Source organism: Muntiacus reevesi, chromosome 8 (genome assembly GCF_963930625.1).
Source record: "Muntiacus reevesi chromosome 8, mMunRee1.1, whole genome shotgun sequence".
Classification (NCBI taxonomy): domain Eukaryota; kingdom Metazoa; phylum Chordata; class Mammalia; order Artiodactyla; family Cervidae; genus Muntiacus; species Muntiacus reevesi.
Genome location: NC_089256.1, coordinates 70,499,333 through 70,518,591, shown reverse-complemented (window position 1 = coordinate 70,518,591; position 19,259 = coordinate 70,499,333). Strand labels below are relative to the sequence as shown.

General features: G+C 36.0%; 1 protein-coding gene across 5 annotated transcripts in view; it reads left to right on the top strand.

Moving 5' to 3' along the window:
- Positions 1 to 19,259, top strand: part of NLGN1 (neuroligin 1) — an 884,133-nt gene that overhangs the window by 634,624 nt on the left and 230,250 nt on the right. The gene's annotated exons all lie outside the window — the stretch shown is intronic.

Below are 19,259 nucleotides of genomic sequence, written 5' to 3'. Positions count from 1 at the left end.
AGGCGCAGAGCTTGTCCCTTTATGTGATTTTTTTGACTATCGGCATTGTTCAAGGGTCAACCATGCATCTAGACAGTGCCATGGCACAAAATCCTATTTATAAACAAGCACAGATGAGGAAATAGGAAACAGAACTACTTAGATATTAGCTAAGGTTGATAGTGAAGGGTGAACTTCTTTTTGTACTGCGTTTACTTAGAATAATTAAGTTTTTCAAGGCCAGTATGTCACTAATGCTATTTTGCATGTTTTAGCACCTTTTGCTTCCTCTGAAGTAAACATGTGAAAAGATTATTTAAATAGCCATAGAGGAAGTCTAAAGCAGTGGTTTTGGGCATATTAATCGGGTGGTAATTTCAACAATAAACAAGTACCCTTGACAGTGTGATGAAACATTACTGAAGAATGGTGCTATGAGGACTGGGATTGTAATAGGTTGAAAGAGAAAGTATTAGTGCAAAAATGTCAGGGCAGAGATGATACCTGATGTTAATGCCTCCGGTAGTAATAAAAGTATATTGAATGAATTTTATGGCACAAATACATTTGCAAATATGGAAAATTATGTTTCTTTTTCAAAGAATGTTATGAGGCATGAACCTCCTAAAGAATAATAACTAAAATAAGGTAATAAAGAGAGAGTGTGACAGTCAGTGTGAATCTGAAGAATATAATCCTCACTGGGTTTTAACTCTTATTTAATTTCTGTGAGCAAGTCATGAAGGTTTACTGCCCCACTGAATTGTTAGGTTTTGGTCAAAACTGATTTTTAAAAAACCTATTGTCTAGTTGTCTTGTGGCTAGTTGGGTACATTCTACTCATTGCACCAAGCTGATTCATTGAAAGTCGGCCATTATAACTTCACTTGATTCTCAACTCGTTCACCATATTGAGAAGGAATTTGCCTATATCCTTTGCCCTTCTTGTGATGTGCGACATGTACTTTACCTCAGATATATTCCCATTAGAAGATTCCCAGCAGCAAGTCACTTCTACAAGTTATTATAGGAATAGTCTTCTAATCATGTAAGCACATGTTAAAAATAAAGTTTAATGCCAACATCTACCATCTTTCTTATAGAAGTTCTATTCAGAATGCTCCTGCATGTGCTATATAATTTAGGGAATATTCTAAGTTTGCCCACTGGTTTATTTAAAAACAAACAAACAAAAAAACCCATTTCTTCCAAAAACAGCTACTACAAAGAATTAAATTCTTTTGCTTTGGAAAAAAAATTTACTATCTGAGTCTAGAGCTGTCCTAAATTCCTTTTGTTTCCTGAGTGTTCAGGTGACCTTTCATAACCCCTACATATTCTTAAAGTGGTCTTCTTTCTCGTTGTTTAGAAATCTTGAAGAATTAAAGAAACATACTCCAGCTCTCTTCATCCCTTTCCTTCTGTACCCACAGTAGCCAATGATGCTTAATTATTTTGTGTTTTAAATGGTTCTTTAGGTTTTTATTGTGTGTAACCCTCAAGGCAAAGATCATGTTGTATTTTCCTTGTATGTGCTCTACACAACCTATCACAGTCTTGAGCACTGAAAATTGTTCATTGGACATAAACATAATTCACTTAGCGAGCTCTAGTTTCCTTTGAAGTTGTTTCACATAGTACAAGACTCCTAGGGCATGAGAAAACAAGTAGACTCCCTGAAAAGCCAGTCATTTGGGAAGGAGGTACCCAGTCTCCAGTGCCAGTCACCTCATAATTTTACCTTCAGTTCCAGGATATAATTTTTTTTTAACCTCAAAAAGGGTTATCTTATGGAAAGGACTGTCCAAGATTCCTCAATTACTTTCTGTAATTCCAAAAGCCTTTTCATTCGCTCCAAGTCATTTTTCCCCGTTGAGAATGAAGCATTCAAAGACATCGGGTAAGAAAGATAACACTCAGTAGGTTAGTGCAGCTATTGGAGCTCACTCCTTGCAAAGGACAAAATATGCATACGTGAAAAAACGAGAAAAGCAATGGGGTGAGTTGCAGGACCGACAAGACCAGTCAGGGTTTCTGGCCATGAGGGTGCAGTGTGTTTGGAATCATTTGTGTTCACAATGCCTTTGTAACAGGCCTGTGACTGCCTGTGCTTAGGAAGATAAGGAACATTAAGAGGTAACCATTTTCTGCTTAAGAATGTGAGAAACTCCAGTAAAATAGGCAGAACCTTCATGTCGCCACAACGGTAGCCGAAAAGTTTGTTGAAGTTGAGCTGCTGATAAGCCGAGAATAGAAATAAGGCCAATCCTCGGATGTTCCAACCACTTTCCTGAAAATGATCTTTCTGAGGTCAATATTCACAGTTCTCACAAGTCAAAGGCATTTTTCTCTGTCCTAATTCTCCTTGACTTTCCATAGCAGTTGACTCTGGCTCCCCACTATTCGTGATAGGCTCTAATTTGACATCCAGCCTGCTACATTCTTCTGTCCTCTTTCTTTTTTGCCTACTCTTTTCTTTTCAGAGAAAAGATGCAGGAGGCTAAAAAAGGCTGACTATCCACTGTGGATCTACTTCTGATTAGGTCTGTGTATGATGAGGGGAGAGATGGGGAGGGAGGTCTATTATTCCTTGGGGAGGTCAAGGACACCCTTCAAAAGAAACTCTGAACAAGTGACAGCCAACTCTGTACAGGAGGAGTGAGGAATGGAAGTTAGATGGGAAAATATGAGCAGATTCTAGCCTCCTCTGAAAGGGCCTCCTGTGACCCTGAAAGTGGATGTTGGTGAAGTAAAGGATAGGAGACCCAACACACATGACACACACAGTAGGTCAGCTTTGTGCTGGGCAACAAATTCATGCATTATAAAAAGAATAATTGATCAGCTACATTAAAACTGAAGACTTCTGCGCATTGAAGGACAGCTCTGAGGAAAATGAATAGGTCATCCACAGTGCAGCCTTCCCTAGTGACTTGGTGGGAATTCTCTGCCTGCAAATGTAAGAGAAATGGGTTTGATCCATGAGTCTGGATGATCCCCTGGAGAAGGAAATGGGAACCCACTCCAGTATTCTTGCCTGGGAAATTCCATAAACAGAGGAACCTGGTAGGCTATATAGTCCATGGGGTCCCAAAGAGTCAGACGCGACTTAGTGACTAAACAAAATCAGAGAATTGACATTGTGGGAAAACATATTTGCAAAATATATACTTGAGATGTCACTGTCTCCTTTTATCCCAGAAAAATTCTTTAGGAAGAAATTATGATTTCCCCTTTACCAGAAGATGAAAAAACATCAGAAAGTTTCAATTTTTTGGACAAATTTTATGAAAAATTTCAAACATCAATAAAGTTGAAAGAACTTTACAGCAAGCACTCCTAAATCTACCATTAAATTCAGTCATTAACATTTGCATCCTTACTTTCCTCCATATTTATCCATCTATTTATCCCTCTATCCATAAACCTATCTTAGTTTTTGATGTAATTCAAAGTAAATTTCAGGTTATCAGTACATTTCTGATACTTCAGATACTTCCACATGCATATATAACCAGAATTCAATATATTCCTCATAGCTTTTTTTTTTTCCTGTTGATACAAAGCACAGACACAGATGCACAAATCTTAAATGTTTTTTTAACAAAGTTTTGAAAAATACAAGCAGACTTGTGTGACACTGACAGCGTGCTTCATCACAGTCATCGCACAACCCAAAGGACACGCACTGATTTTTTTTCAGAATAATTTTGCTTGTTTAGAAATTCTTGTAGATGGAGTCAAAGAATATGCATTTTGCCTGTAAGACTTCTTTTATTCAGCATAATTATATTGAGAACTGTCCATGTTGTTGGCATATTAGTGTCTTTCTTGTGCTGAATAGTATTTCATTCTATTATTATTATACTGTATTCTGTTTACTTATTCTTCTATTAATCGACACTTAGGCAGCTTGCAGTTTGAAGTCATTAGCAATAAAGTTTCCATGAATATTGTTGTACAAATCCTTTTATGAATATAAATTCTCATCTTTTTGTATAAATACTGAGGAATAGAATTTCTGTGAGTTATTTCTCCAGGTGACTACCATTTTCTATAAAAACAGTATATGTCAATTACAACTGTTCCACAATCTCACCAATACTGCTGGGCTTGGACTTTAATATTATTCATTTTTGTAGTGTTTGTAGTCATTTTAATTATCATTTCCTGGATAATAATGATCTTGACTGCTTTTTGTGTACTTTTTCTTTTTTAACTTTGTATGTGCTTATTGGCTGTTTTTAATCTTTATTAATGAGAAGTCTGTTCAAATATTTTTCCCACTTATAAATTGGGTTGTTGGGCTTTTTATCATTAGAATGTAGAATTATGTATGTTTTGCATAGTTTTTCTTTATCAGGTATACATTTCACAGTTATTTTCTCCCACTTTGCCTATTCATTTTCTTAGTGGTATCTTTTGATGAGCAGAAATTTAAAATTTTGATGTATTTCAATTTATCAGTTATTAACTACTTACTCATTTCTATCTTCTAAGAAACTTTTGTTTAGCTCCAAGTTCTACAGATATTTTGTATTTTTCTTTAAAAGCATTAATGCTTGGATGTCACAATTGGGTGAATGTTCAAATTAATTTTTGTATATGATGTGAGGTAGTTTTTGAATTTTATTTTTTTCCATGTGGGTATCTAACTTTCTAGTACGCTTTGCTAAAAAGACTTTTCTTTCTCTATTGTATCGCTTTGGTTCTTCTCAAAGACTTTTACATAAATTACTCAAGATTTCTCAGGCCAAGGAACAAAACCCAAAAATCATATTTGACTAAATAAATCGATGTATGTTCTTTCCCAAAACATATATGCCTAATGAAAAATCATGCTAATAAAAATAATCAAAAGTTAATAGTCACTGTGCTGTTTCTTAGCATAGATTGTTCCACTTAATTTTCAAATCCACTCTATTAAATAAGGAGAAGGAAATGGCAACCCACTCTAGTACTCTTGCTTGGAAAATTCCATGGATGTGGGAGCCTGGTAGGCTATAGTCCATGGGGTTGCAAAGAGGTGGACACGACTGAGCGACCTCACTTTCTTTCTTTCTATAGTTCCTTTTGGAGAAGGAAATGGCAACACACTCCAGTGTTCTTGCCTGGAGAATCCCATGGACAGAGGGGCCTGGTGGGCTACAGTCTATGGGGCTGCAAAGAGTCGGATGCGACTAAACAACTAACACACACACTATTAAATAAACATTTTTTATGATGCTTGCTTAGAAGTAAGGAAGCAAATTTATAGTGGTGGAATAATTTGTTAAAGTCACACAACTCCTAAGCAACAAAACCAAAGCTTAATTCAGGTCCTGTTGAATCTCTAAACTGCATTCTTAAGCAATGTGCTGTATCATCCTGAAATGAAGATCAATATTTCTAATCATACATTTTATATGTGAGAAATGACTTAACATTAGGTAGGACTGCTTCTGCTACCTAGCAAAAAATCATCTGTGAACCTGCACAATAACTGGAAAAATGCTGGAATTTCAAACCAGCATTTAAAAAAATAGTATCATGATGGCTTTAATGACTTAAAATATAAAGGATATTCATCCTTTATATTTTACTTATAGTGTTTAAATAAATCTACTTGCAAATATGATTTTAAAATAGTGTAACAGAGGGTAAAAATGGAATGTTGAGTTGTTGTTGTTTTTTTTCCTTTGTTGAAACAAAGCAAGCCTTTCAGTGCTCTGAAATAATTTCTGTAACAAGAGTTCTGATCTCAAATCAGACTTTCTTAGTTTCAGGAACTCTGAAGAAAGACACTATGATTTAGAGTACTGCTAGGGTAAAGACTATTTGTTTGGAGACTATTTGGTGATTATAGTCTTAGTGTTTCAACAATGACCTAAAGAAAAAGGTATTATCTCAATATGTGTGAGATTTATTGCAAGCATATTACTAAGAACTGTGCCTACTATTTTGCAAAAACATGAAAAATTGAGGCTCCACACAATATTTTCTTAAATATAATTCAGCAGTGACTTGAAATTGCTTTTATACATATACAGATGACAATAGTATTTCCTCAAATGGACTTGAATACAACAGTTTTGTTCTTTAAATAATAATGGAAAATTGAACATTGGCAGAATAACATATTTACCCCTGTTTCATTAAGAGCAGGCACCAATGCCTCTAACAGAAGCAAATAGATTTAAAAAAAAAAAACAAAACTCTTTTCCTTTGTTTGTGTGAATGTTTATGTATCCTGGAGCTCTACTTTAGTCCATAGGAAATGGGGCTGTGCAGAATTTCCGGGCTCAGCTAATGATCTAGCTGAAATCTCCCCAGTGTAACACTTGTTAGACTCTAGCTACCTCCTGTTTCTGTGTTTGAGCCCATAATTTGGGTTCAACAGGCTCATGCTTTTCTATGTTTACATGGAAAAAAGAAAACAATCTCAGTGCAAACTTCTAAGTATCTCTTTCTTCAAGACTGTATCTTAGAAAAATACAAATTTATATCTCTCATAGCTCCCATGCTGCCTACATTTTAAAATCAAGGTGAGAATTTTTAAAAATTGCTAAATAATTGCATATTTATGAAGTATCAGAGGCTAAGCAAAAAAATTGCTTTCTTATTCCTTAGTTTTATTTAGTGTTGTATCACCTATCTAACAAAGTTTACAAGAGCTAATAGTGAATATCTATGAAAATTGTATAGTATACTTAAAATAGTTTTTGAAAGATTTGGGGGACTTCCCTGGCAATCTAGTGGTTAAAATTCCATGCTTCCAATGCAGGGATTGCAGGTTTGATCCCTGGTCAGGAAACTAAGATCCCACATTATGAGCCACATGGCCAAAAAAACAAACAACAATCCACTTTGAGTGTAAACAAAAATTGTTAAGAGAAGTTATTAATGATAAATAGGTGAAATTTATAGAGTTTTAAATATTTCTATCTTCATGCTGAAAAAATATTAGATAAAATAGAAATGTTAAAAAACTATAAAATAAATGTCATTAGATGAAAAATTCTTGTATTTTTCTCTGCCTTTATTTACTATATTTCTTATATTCAACTTATAAGCACAAAATAAAATTGCTATATTCTGAATATATATTCGGTGCATAGAATATATACATATTCTAAGTGCATTAGAATGTAATCAGGTTGCCCTGATTTTAAATACTGGCTGCATTATAAATGCAAGTATACTTCATTTAATTGCACTTAACAGATATTGCATTTTTTACAAAGTGAAGTTTTGTGCAACCCTGTGTTGAGCAGGTCTATTGGTGCCATTTTTCCAATAGCATTTGCTTATATCCTGTTTTATATCTTGGTAATTTAGTAATACTTTTTAATATTTCAGAGTTTTTTATTATTATATTGGATATGGTGATATGTGATCAGTGATCTCTGTTTGACATTACTTTTGTAATTATTTTGGGGGTGTTGCAAACCATGCCTATATATACAATTGACCAAAAATATAGATGGCCAAACCAATAAGATGGCAAGTGATAGATATTGCTGTCTGATCTGACTGCTCCACCAACCTCCCATCCCCTCAGTCTCTCTCCCTCACCTTTGGCCTCCCTAATCCCTGAGACACAACAGTACTGAAATTAGGCCAATTCATAACTCTAAAATGGCCTTTAATGTTCAAGTGAAAGGAAGAGTCACACATCTCTCACTTTAAATCAAAAACTAGAAATAATCAAGCCTAGTGAGGAAGGCTTGTTCCAAAACTGAGATGGGAAGAAACCTGAGGTCTCTGGAACCAGAGTTAGTTAAGTTGTGAATTCTAAGGAAAATCTCTTGAAGAAAATTAAAAGTGCTACTCCAATGAGCACAAAAACAGTAAGGAAGAGAGATAGCCTTATTGCACATGTAGAGAAAGATTTAAGGGTCTGGATAGAAGATCAAAGCAGCCACAACTCTCCCTTAAGCCAAAACCTAATCCTAAGCAGGGCCCTAACTCCCTTCAGTGCTGTGAAGGCTGAGAGGTGAGGAAGCTGCAGAAGAAAAGTTTGAAGCTATCAGGACGTTGATTCATGAGGTTTAAGGGAAGAAGTCATCTCCGTAACATTAAAGTGCAGGTGAAACAAGTGTTATTATAGAAGCTATGGGAAGTTATCCAGAAAATCTAGCTAAGATATTTAATGAAGAGTTTCAGCGTAGATAAAACAGACTTATATTAAAAGAAGATGCTATGTAGATTTTCATAACTAGAGAGGAAAAGTCAATGCCCGGCTTCAAAGCTTCAAAGGGCAGGCTGACTCTCTAGTTAGGGGCTAATGTAGCTGGTGACTTTAAGTTGAAGCCAATACTCACTTATCATTGGCTACACCTAGGGCCGTTAAGAATTATGCTAAATGGATTCTGTCTGTGCTCTATAAATGAAACAGAGTCTGGATGACAGTACATCTGTTTACAGCATGTTTTCCTGAATATTTTAAGCCCACTGTTGAGACCTACTGCTCAAAAAAAAAAAAAAAAAAAAGATTTCTTTCAAAATATCACTGCTCATTGACAATGTACTTGGTCATCATGAGCTCTGATGGTGATGTACAGTGAGATTAGTGTTACTTTCATGCCTGCTAGCAAACATCCATCCTGCAGCCCATGGATCAAGGAATACTTTCAACTTTCAAGTCTTATTACTAAGAAATAAATTTCGTAAGACTACTGCTGCCATAGATAGTGATTCTGCTGATAGATCTAGACAAAGGAAGTTGAAAACCTTTCAGAAAGTATTCACCCATTATAGATGCCTTTAAGAACATTCACAATTCATGGCAAAAGGTCAAAAATAAGAACATTAACAGGAGTTTGGAAGAAACTGATTCAACTTTCATTAATGACTTTGAAGGGTTCAAGTCTTTAATGGAGGAAGTACCTGTAAATGTGGTAGAAATAGAAAGAAAACTAAAATCAGAAGTGGAGCCTGAAGGTGTGACTGAGTTGTTCCAATCTCATGATAAAACTTGAATGGATAAGGAGTTGCTTCTTATGGATGAGCAAAGAAAAGTGGTTTCTTGAGATGGAATCTACTTCTAATGAAGATGTTGTGAAGATTGTTGAAATGACAACAAAGGTTTTAGAATATTACTACATAAATTTAATTGATAAAGCAGTGGCAGAGTTTAAAAGGATTGACTCCAATTTTGGAAGAAGTTTTACTGTGGGTAAAATGCTATCAAACAGCATTGCATGATACAGAGACATTGTGAAAGGAAAAGTTAATCAACACAGTAAACTTCATTGTTGTCTTATTTTAAGAAATTGCCATAGCCAGCCCAACCTTCAGCAATCACCACCTGATCAGTCAGCAATCATAAACATCCACACATGACCTTGTATGAGCAAAAAGATTATAGCTTGTTGAAGGTTCAGATGATGGTTAGATATTTTAGCAATAAAATATGTATTAATTAAAGCATATATATTTTTAGACATAATGCTATTGCATTTGAAATAGACTACAATGAAGTATAAACATAATTTTTATATGCAGTGAAAAACAAAAAGTTCATGTAGCTTACTTATTTTGATATTGACTTTATTACAGTGGTCTGGAACTGAACCCACCATATCTATGAGGTACACTTGTATATTTTTATGAAGTGCAAAGTTTTTTCATTTCCCTCAAGTTAGTGAGAAGTCAAGATTCCATTAACAGAAATTCATTTTACAGTAAACCCCAAGATTACATATCTATTCTATCAAGTAAAGGATTACAGTTTTAGCCAAGGTCAGATAGACAGTTCTATATATAAGTGAGATGGTGACTGAGAATTGAGATATGAGTTAGGATTTACTGATAGATTGAGAATTGTCCAAATTCAGTTATTGTGTTGATACCATATGCGCGTACTATTATATTTGCTTGAAAAGATTGTCAAAAAAAAATTTATAGACAATTCCCATCCTTTGGGATTTTACAATCTGATAGGAGGGATAGGAAATAAATAACTCTTAAGCATACACATATACCTACACACACAAGTACACATAGCAGTATGTATCAAGTAAATATAAAGAACAGCCAGATAAGACAGAGTTTGCCACTGAGTCTGGAGACCTTGTACCAAGTTCTATCCCTATCACTGTGTTGCTTGTACAGCTAAATATTTTTATTGAAAAATGTTAATTTTTTCAGTTTTATTCTTCTAAAATATTCAAGGTAGTCAAAATAGGTGTAATTTACAAGTTATTTCCTTCAGACAAAAGTAGTTGATGAAATTTATGTGAAGGAAAAATTTTGGAAGGAAAAGTAATTTGAAATCACGGAGCACCCTAGGGTTCTAAATGGGTACTCTGAAGTCTGAAATGTTTGCTATGTGTAGGCAAAAATTGGAGTATGAGCTTTCTAGAAGGCAATAAAAAGATTTGATCAAGTTTACCATCTGAAAGGTCTAAATAAAACAGTTGCACAAGAAGAAACTCATCTAGTCTCAGAACTTGGCAAGAGGAGATGTGTTAAACCTACCCTCAGGAAGAGACACTGTAGGACTGAGTCGGCATCCTCAGCTCATCATTGCTACAATACAGCAGACTTCCTGGGATTGTTTCTATGACACCCCTCTAGACGGGCTGCTGGTTTAATGTTAACTGATCTGAAAATCAGTTATGTAGTTTTGGGCTGGCCCCTTACCGTTTCCAAGCTTTCGTTTCCTTAGGTGCACGGTGAGAGAATTAGATTGATTTAGAGGATAAAGTTCAGCTTAATGTGCCAAAGAGAGGTGAAGTCATTGACGTCAATGATGATCAAAGAGTCTCTGGGGAAGAGGTGTGAATTTGGTCACATATAAGTTGATATCCTTCCAGAAACATTAAGGAGACTATTGGAAGTGGGGTAACAGAGAATGATGAGGGCTGGAGAAAAACTTGTAGGTAGTATAGGGTGTCACACATTAGAGCTGTGAGTAAAAGAACTCCTCCTGGAGGCAGTATATATGTAAGAGACAAGAACCAGTCTATAAAGGAGTATCTGAGAGTCCACGTGAAATGCCAGGATTAAGAGTTGAAAGAGGAACCAACAAAAATAATAGAGAAAAACAGAGTTCAAGAATTTTAAAAGAATGTTAAATGATGATCTTGTGAATGATAATGAAAAATAACACTTGAGGATAAGACACATTAATAAGTATGGTGCAATACAATTAATAAAATCAAATTAAATACATAAAGAACTTTGTTAGATAAATACTTATAGATGCTAGTTATTAGAAAAAGCTTTTAAAAGTACTGGGGAAAGAGTTATTGCTGCAATGATATTTTATGTTATATGAATCTGATAAGTAAAAAAGAGAAAGAATACATTAGACTATTATAAACACCAAAAGACAAGCAAAAATTTCTGCACCTTTGAAAAAGATAGATTCCAGCTGACTCACAAATCCAGAATGAACTTCATATAAGTAGAAGCATTGGAAATGATCCCCAAAGAGCAAAAGTGACAGGCCTAGTGCATGGGGGGAGAAACCTGATTTTGAGCATCAGAAACAGTGTGGACAAAGACTTGGAAGTGGAAAAGTTTGAGACTTTCAGGAAATAGCTAGTAACTATGTTGGTCACATAGAATATTCATATATTGATATAAGGCAGAAATTATTGAAAATATTTGAAAAGTTAGATTGACACTCAAATGCTGGTGTGAGAAAAGTCAATTCACTGGATGATAGAAAGCTATTGAAGTTTTTGAGCCAGTAAATGGCATGATCAGAGAAGTTCTTCAGGAAGACACATCCTGGCCATAATAGAATAAAACAGAGCAGATTAGAGTCAAAAGAATGGGGGGTCTCAGAGGAAGTCCAGTTGTGGCAATAGCATATGTAGATGACCTGGACTAGGGAGAGTCACAGCAGGAATGGAAAGAAGGGGATTGAGAGGGCTAGCTAGCACACTTGGCCAGGGGTTGAATGTCAATTGGTAACTACTAGAAAATGACTGTGTGAATGAAGGCTAATTCCCTATCTCCACTGCCATCTTTCTTACTTAGCAAAAATGGATTACAGTGTTTTGCTTCTACCTATCTCAGAAATGCTGTCAGAACTGATTACACATATTTTCCCAAAGTAATCTAAAGTGCTTTAATTCCTTGGAACTGGACACTATGTAAATAGGATTATTCATTATGTGTAAAAGAGGAATACAGGATGATGGATGTGCCAAGCCTATACAAGAAGACTGTTTAGGAATATTGAGAGGGAAAGAAGCTGGATAATCAATATGCTGCTTAATGTGGAAGGCTAAAGACATTGATAGAAGGATACTGAGTGAAAGGGAAATAAAAGAGGGTAATGTATTGGTGAGTTAAGACATGAAAGACGGTTATGTTATGTTAAATAACGAAGTGAAAATGTCAGTTTTAGGGATTCTCTGCTAAATATTAAGTAATAAGGGAAAAGTTTAAAAGTCATTTCATTTAGATCATTGGTATGGTTTATGAAAAGAGATGAAAAGAAATTAGAACAGTTTTACATATAGGTATACATTCTAAATTTTATACCAAAGGTAATCAGCACTTCTATGTACAGTCACTTTAGAGAATAACTCTAGTGATTAGAAACCAACCACCAGAGTTCAAAAGAATGGGCACTGATATAGGCTACTGGCATTGACATTAAGGAGGCAAATGTAAAGTGCTCAGAAAAATCAATTTAGGATCAGGTTTTTAGCTGATACTTGTGTCAATAACCATGAAAAGAAAGGAATTCAATTCCATGAAACTGGGACTGTGAAAGGTCTATTTTTTCACATTTTCCTAGCATGATTGTGAATCATATTGACCTAATATTTTTCACAGATTAAAAGTCTGCAATCAACTGTCGGAACTTCTCAGGTGACACTAGTGGTAAAGAAGCTGCCTGGCAATGCAGGGCACATCAGAGACGCAGGTCTGATGCTTGGGGTCAGGAAGATCCCCTAAGCAAGGCATGGCAGATCACTCCAGTATTCATGCCTGGAGAATCCCCTGGCCAGGCTACAGCTGATAGTGTCACAAAAGGTCAGACACGGCAAAAGAGACTTATCACACACACACAATCAGCTGTCAGGCAATAACGCGTCATTTAGCATCAAATAAGCGAAGTCATTATTAGACAACTAATGTTGTGACTGCTTGCAGAGAAGAGGCTCTGCTTTGGATTTAAAAGGTGAAGTTAATTATGTCGGACTTTAGGGACTTCCCTCTCTCTAAACGTGACGACCGCAGCCTCTTGGCCTTTTTTTCAGCAAGATTTTCTTTAAAGTTTTTCTTCTCTCAGCTGAAGGTATCTTTTTTAAGTTAATTTCAATTAGAGTATGGTTGCTTTACAATGTAGTGTTAGTTTCTGCAAAATGAATCAGTTATGCATATCCCTATAGCCACTTTTCTCATTAGTTATTTATTTTACACATAGTAGTTTGTATATGTAAATCCCAATCTTCCAATTTATTCCTCTCCCTTCTTACTCCCTGGTAACCATAAGACTGTTTTCTACATCTGTAACATATTGCTGTTTCATAGATAAGTTCATTTATACCCTTTTTTCCTTTAAAGTGTACTCATGAATGTTGAAGAACATTCTAGAATCACAAGAGGGAAGCTATAATGGTGAAATGGGGACTAGAGTTATTGCTCTGAGGGTGAGAAGTGTCACTTCGGTCTGTTTGTCTGACCAGTTGAGCATGACAAGTCTCATCAGAGAAAGAAGAGTAAGCCAGGCTGACAGGTTAGATATTGGGAAAAGGCTTGGCCATCTCTGGCATCCGACAGTCAGAAGCATTGTGAAGATACACCCTTCCCAGTGCTTCTACGGATATTGTTAGCATAATTATCAGAAACTGCAGGTTTTTCACAGGGGTTTAAGTGTGTGTGTGACATCACACATTGATCCCACAGTTTCCAAAAGAGTCCTATGAGATGCTAATGTTCCTTATATTTCCCTCATGGCCAAATGCAGGAGGTAAGGAACCCAGGGAGGCCTATGATTCCCCTCTTCTGGTTCTGCTGCACCAACTCTGCTTTACATGTTTTACTTGATGTAGTTCCAGGTATTATTATACTAGGGAATAAGATTCTATTCTTAAGATGAAGTAACTAGGACCCGAGAAATAAAGTGACTCACCCAAGTTCCCACTGGTTTCCCATTTCTGAGCACCACCTGCAATATTAGACTGATTTGTAAAGGGAGCCATATGGACTGAATTTCATAGCCCCAGTCTAAGAGACATTGTAAATGAAGATTTGGTATGTCCCTCCGAAGAGTTGCCACGCCTGGGGTTTTACTGATGAGACCGTTCCATTCTCCCCTTTGCTAGCTGGTCAGCTGCCACGTAGACCAAGGAGAGCTCCCTTTTGCTTTGTGTGAATTGGCTTTTGCTGTAGTAGAACTAACTGGCTGCAAGGCAGATTTCTTACAATCAATTTGGAATGGCTCTGACTTTCTGTTACCCTTATATGTGGCAATCAACTCTACATGGATGCCTGGAAGATGCTTCAGGGATTGGAGGATGTGAATGGGACAGAATAGCTTATAAACCAGGGCATGTCACAAAATCTAAAAGAAGAAGGTAATTATAGTACCCAGGGCTATGGGGAGAACTAATGGGATCAGACTAATAGAAGGAGATGTTGCTTGAGAGTAAGTGGCATTAGCCTGTGTGAGAATCTCAAAAAGAATGTGGAATTATGCTTTTTGTGTCACTAAAATATTGATCCCACCTACTCAGAAGTCAAAAGTATATCCCTGGCAGACAGATGAACTTTGTAAGCTTTTTTTTTTCTTTCATTGAGGTGTAATTGCTTTACATTATTGTGTTAGGTTTTGTTTTACAATGAAGTGAATCAGCTATATGTACACATACATTACCCCCCCTGCTGGATATCCCGCCCACCCCACCTCCTTCCAACCCCTTCATCACAGAGCACCGGATTGAGGTCCCTGCGCTATAAAGCAGCTTCCCTCATATGCTTTTACTCTATCTAACTTTCTGTTTGTCTGGATAAAGATACAGGACAATACTATTGAAAAGAGATGTAGATTTATGTGCTTGACAGTGATAGCTCTAGACATGGATTCTCTGCCTTTCCAGTGCCAATAAAGACCCTCTTCTCCTCTGTGAAGAAATTTAGTTATTCATATAGCATAAACTGTTTTAACACTTAACTCAAGGCTCACAAACTCCCAGCAAATCTTCAGCAAGATGTTAATTTCTTTTTTTACTTGCAGCCTCACACTCATAATAAGATGTCACTGGACTCTTTTCCCTATGAACCACTTTATGATTGTGCTGGTTTGGAGATGTAAAATGAAGTGTCATTACAATCTGGGACAAAGAGGACACATGTATAGGAGGAAATTACTCAGTGCATGAGGCTGTAATCGATGTGTAAGAGAGACTCTGACACAATTCTGGCCTCTTTTGATAGCATGTTCTATATTTCCTTTTCTTTCATAAGTATATAAATTATTCTCTCTGGAGACCTCAGAATTAACAAGAAAATTGATGTTTTGTTTTGTTTTTTTAGTTAAGCAAGGAATATACTTGAGAACAGGACTTCCTAGATGGCGCTAGTAATAAAGAACCCACCTGCAATGCAGGAGATGTAAGAGATGCGGGTTCAGTCCCTGGGTTGGGAAGATCCTCTGTAGAAGGAAATGGTCACCCACTCCAGTATCATCCCATGGACAGAGTTACAGGCAGGCTACAGCCTATGGGGTTGCAGAGCCAGACACAACTAAGCGACTTAGCAGGTTCATACTTGAGAATGGACTTCCTTGGCAGTTCAGATGGTAAAAAATGTGCCTGCAATGCAGGAGACCTGGGTTCGATCCTGGGTTGGGAAGATCCCCTGGAGAAGGGAATGGCATTCCTTCCCACTGCAGTGTTCCTGCTTGGGAAATCCCATGGACAGAGGAGCCTGGCAGGCTACAGTCCATGGGGTTGCAAAAGAGTCAGACATAACTGAGTGACTAACTTCCACTTTTCATGCTTGAGAATACATAATTTGTAATAAATATCAATACTAAAAAACCCATGATGCAAAGTTCACTGGAACCTGCTCATTTTTTAACTTGAAGTAAAAATAGCCATATTTCTTATTATAGCATATAATTTAGCATTAAATAGGGTGTTATACAGATATTTTTTAATATGGTAATAAAAATCAAATGGAACCAACCAAATTTATATGATGGTGAACCTTGAGGCTAATATTTGACTATATCATTTATTTAACTCTCATGTTACTAGTCATTAATAAGAGAATGGTGAGATAATTAGGTGCTTCTAGTAGAGGGTGTCGGAGAAGGAAATGGCAACCCACTCCAGTACTCTGACCTGGAAAATCCCAGGGACGGCGGAGCCTGGTGGGCTGCCGTCTAAGGGGTCGCACAGAGTTGGACACGACTGAAGTGACTTAGCAGCAGCAGTAGAGGGTGTACAGTTTAAGCATTTGTGTCACTGACACTAATGACTGATATCTGTGAGATTTTCAGTACTGCAAATCTGACAACAAAATTTGCAACCAATAGACTTCTAGAGGCTTCCCAGTTTGGCTTAATCACCAGAGATTATTACATTACAGTACCAACTGCTTTGTGAAAGTAGCAGCAATACTCTATCAAAAATGCTTCTAACAAAATAGATGTTGCAATAATGTTTTATAGCTAGCTAATCACTACCTTATCCAGGGAGAAGCATTACAGAAAGAGGTTATTTGTACTCCATGCCTACTCTTATACTATTCCCAAAGCACACGTGTAAGAATTTTTAGAGTTATTGCATTCTGTCAGAGCAATATTATTTTTAGGGGGATAGTGGAATGTGGAAGAAAGTACCTTGAAATCAACATTAAAAGCAAAAAAAAAAAACCCAAAAACAACAGCTTGGGTGTGTCTCCTGCCTTCAAGACTTAATAGCATGCAGTGAGGGACGAATTTCTCACTGTTCCTGAATCTCAGTCTGCTCATCAGAAACCAGATTGGAGTTCCTTGTTCCACTCGGGTTTCAGTGTCATTATGATGATTAAATATGGCGATGAAGTTGAAAGAATTTTGCAAACTGTGAAGCAAAATCATTGTTTTAATTTTAAAAATCTGCGCCTCTAGTGGGCTTACAGACACAGTTTCACTAATTACCATACTAATTATAAGTGCACCTTTTGACACTGATTATATAGTTTTGACATCATATTTATAGTACTTTTTTCAGTTGCTTTTACCAGACTTTTATTAGTTTGAAATCATTCTAAGTAAACCAGTGATGCAGATGCTTAAACTGTACACCCTCACACTCTATGACAAAGACTCTATGATTATCCCTTCTTTAAAGATGCTGAATTTAGAGCTTAGTGAGGTTAAATAATTTGCCCAAGGAAATCTAAGCAAAGGCCTATCCCTTCAAATCAGGCTCTTAACCATGATAACTTACAGCTTATTTTTCCAGAAATACATTTAGATAATTTACACTGATGTAATAAGTGTATTGGGTGGTTCCTTATGTCTGCTCTTTCCCCTCTTCAAGCTACATTCTCTTTCAAATGTATTTTCTTACTAACAGTAGAATAGTTTTTCTTGCTCTCTTTTACAGATTCAGTTTTGGCGGTTCTGAAAGCAAGTCATATGGATGGGAACAAAGATAGACTGGAAGATCTTTTTTAATCTTTCCCGTCTGAGAATATTTTTTTCCTTTTATTGAATTATATGTAATACAGAATTATCATTCATATGTCATTTAAACAGTCTACTTGGGCTTTTTCCTACTAATTCAGGGTTATAATTTTTTTAAAAATTTAAAAGATGAGTAAACCATAAATCTTTCATTGGAGCAAGTTTTACTTTCAATACAAAGGGGAATTCAAAGTTCTCACCATAGAAGTTCTCTAAGACTAGTATATATAATGGGATTTTTATGGTTACTCCTCGAAGATAAATGGCCATTTCTGTTTCTATTTTTCTGTAATGAACCATTTAATAAAACATTAAATTTCTCTATGTCATTTGCTAATAAGCTCAAGTGCTATATTTTAGACTTAAGAAAACCATTCTCCTTTCAGGCACTTTAATAAATTGAGAAACCTTGTCATTTATTATGGTAAACATGAGCTTCATCAAATTAACAATAAAGAACTTCTAATTCATCTTTGGTTGCTTTCATTTTCTTGGGTATGCAGTTTTTATAATATGACTTTTAAACCATGTATATATATATTTTTTAATTTTTCTACATTAAGATTAATTATTTGCTGATTGACAGTTTGAGTTGAGTCCTATTTTCCTCCTGCCTAATTACATCTAATCGTTTTGTTATCCTTCTGTAATTTCATGACAACTCTACTGAAAGTATTGTGACTGTAGATTGATGTTACACAGCTTCTTCTTGTAATTTAGGGCCTATTAATGGCAGACTGGGGAAAAAATAACAAGAACTTAATTGGTTTTAAATTGGCCTTAAATTGTAATTAGAGGAGAAGAGAAGTAAGTCATAACTTAGGTGTTTTTTTTATCACAACAAAATTTAGAGGCATTGATGTGTCAGGGCACTGTTTTTGTGGGGGGAAGGGAAACTTCCTAGTAATTAGACATGTGTTAATACTGCAGTGCTTAGCAGAAAAAGAAGCCAGCACCTGTGAGATGCTGATGAACCTTAATTTACAGGGACTCTGAACATCTCATACTAAGAGTCCAGCTCTAGGTCTGGTGATGGCCACACAGAAAGGTGAACATATAATTTTATATATATATATATATGTATATACACACACACACACAAAACCTTTCACCAAGACACAGGACATAAAATTGAGTTGCTTGGCAACTGGATTTGAGGAATGCCCCTCCATGTAGTTTTCTAATCCTTAAATATTTTTATTATATATTATTGTTATATAATAATATATATATATATACCTTCTTATATATTATTATTACCACCGATAGCCAGCTTTGGCGCAAAGTAACCTTGATCCTGCAATGGTCTCGGTTTGGATGTCCATGGGAGGGCAGTCTGGTTGCCATATCTGTCATCTGTTGATTCTCCAGAGTTGTTTCTGGTCATCTAACTTGCTAAGTGGGGGTCCGTTTTTTGTTCCCTTCAACTGTCCATCTAAATCTGTTGCAAGCCTCAATCAAAAAAAAAATGACCTTTTAATATAGAGAAGAATCATCTTCAGTCAAGGGAGTTATTGTTATTAAATCCCCTGGATATAATTATAAAATTATATCTTTGGGGGGGGTGGTAAATTATTTCCTTTAATTTGCTAAAACCTCTTACCTCTTTTACAGTAGAAAGGAGATAGTCTTGATGAAAAGAAGTCCTTGT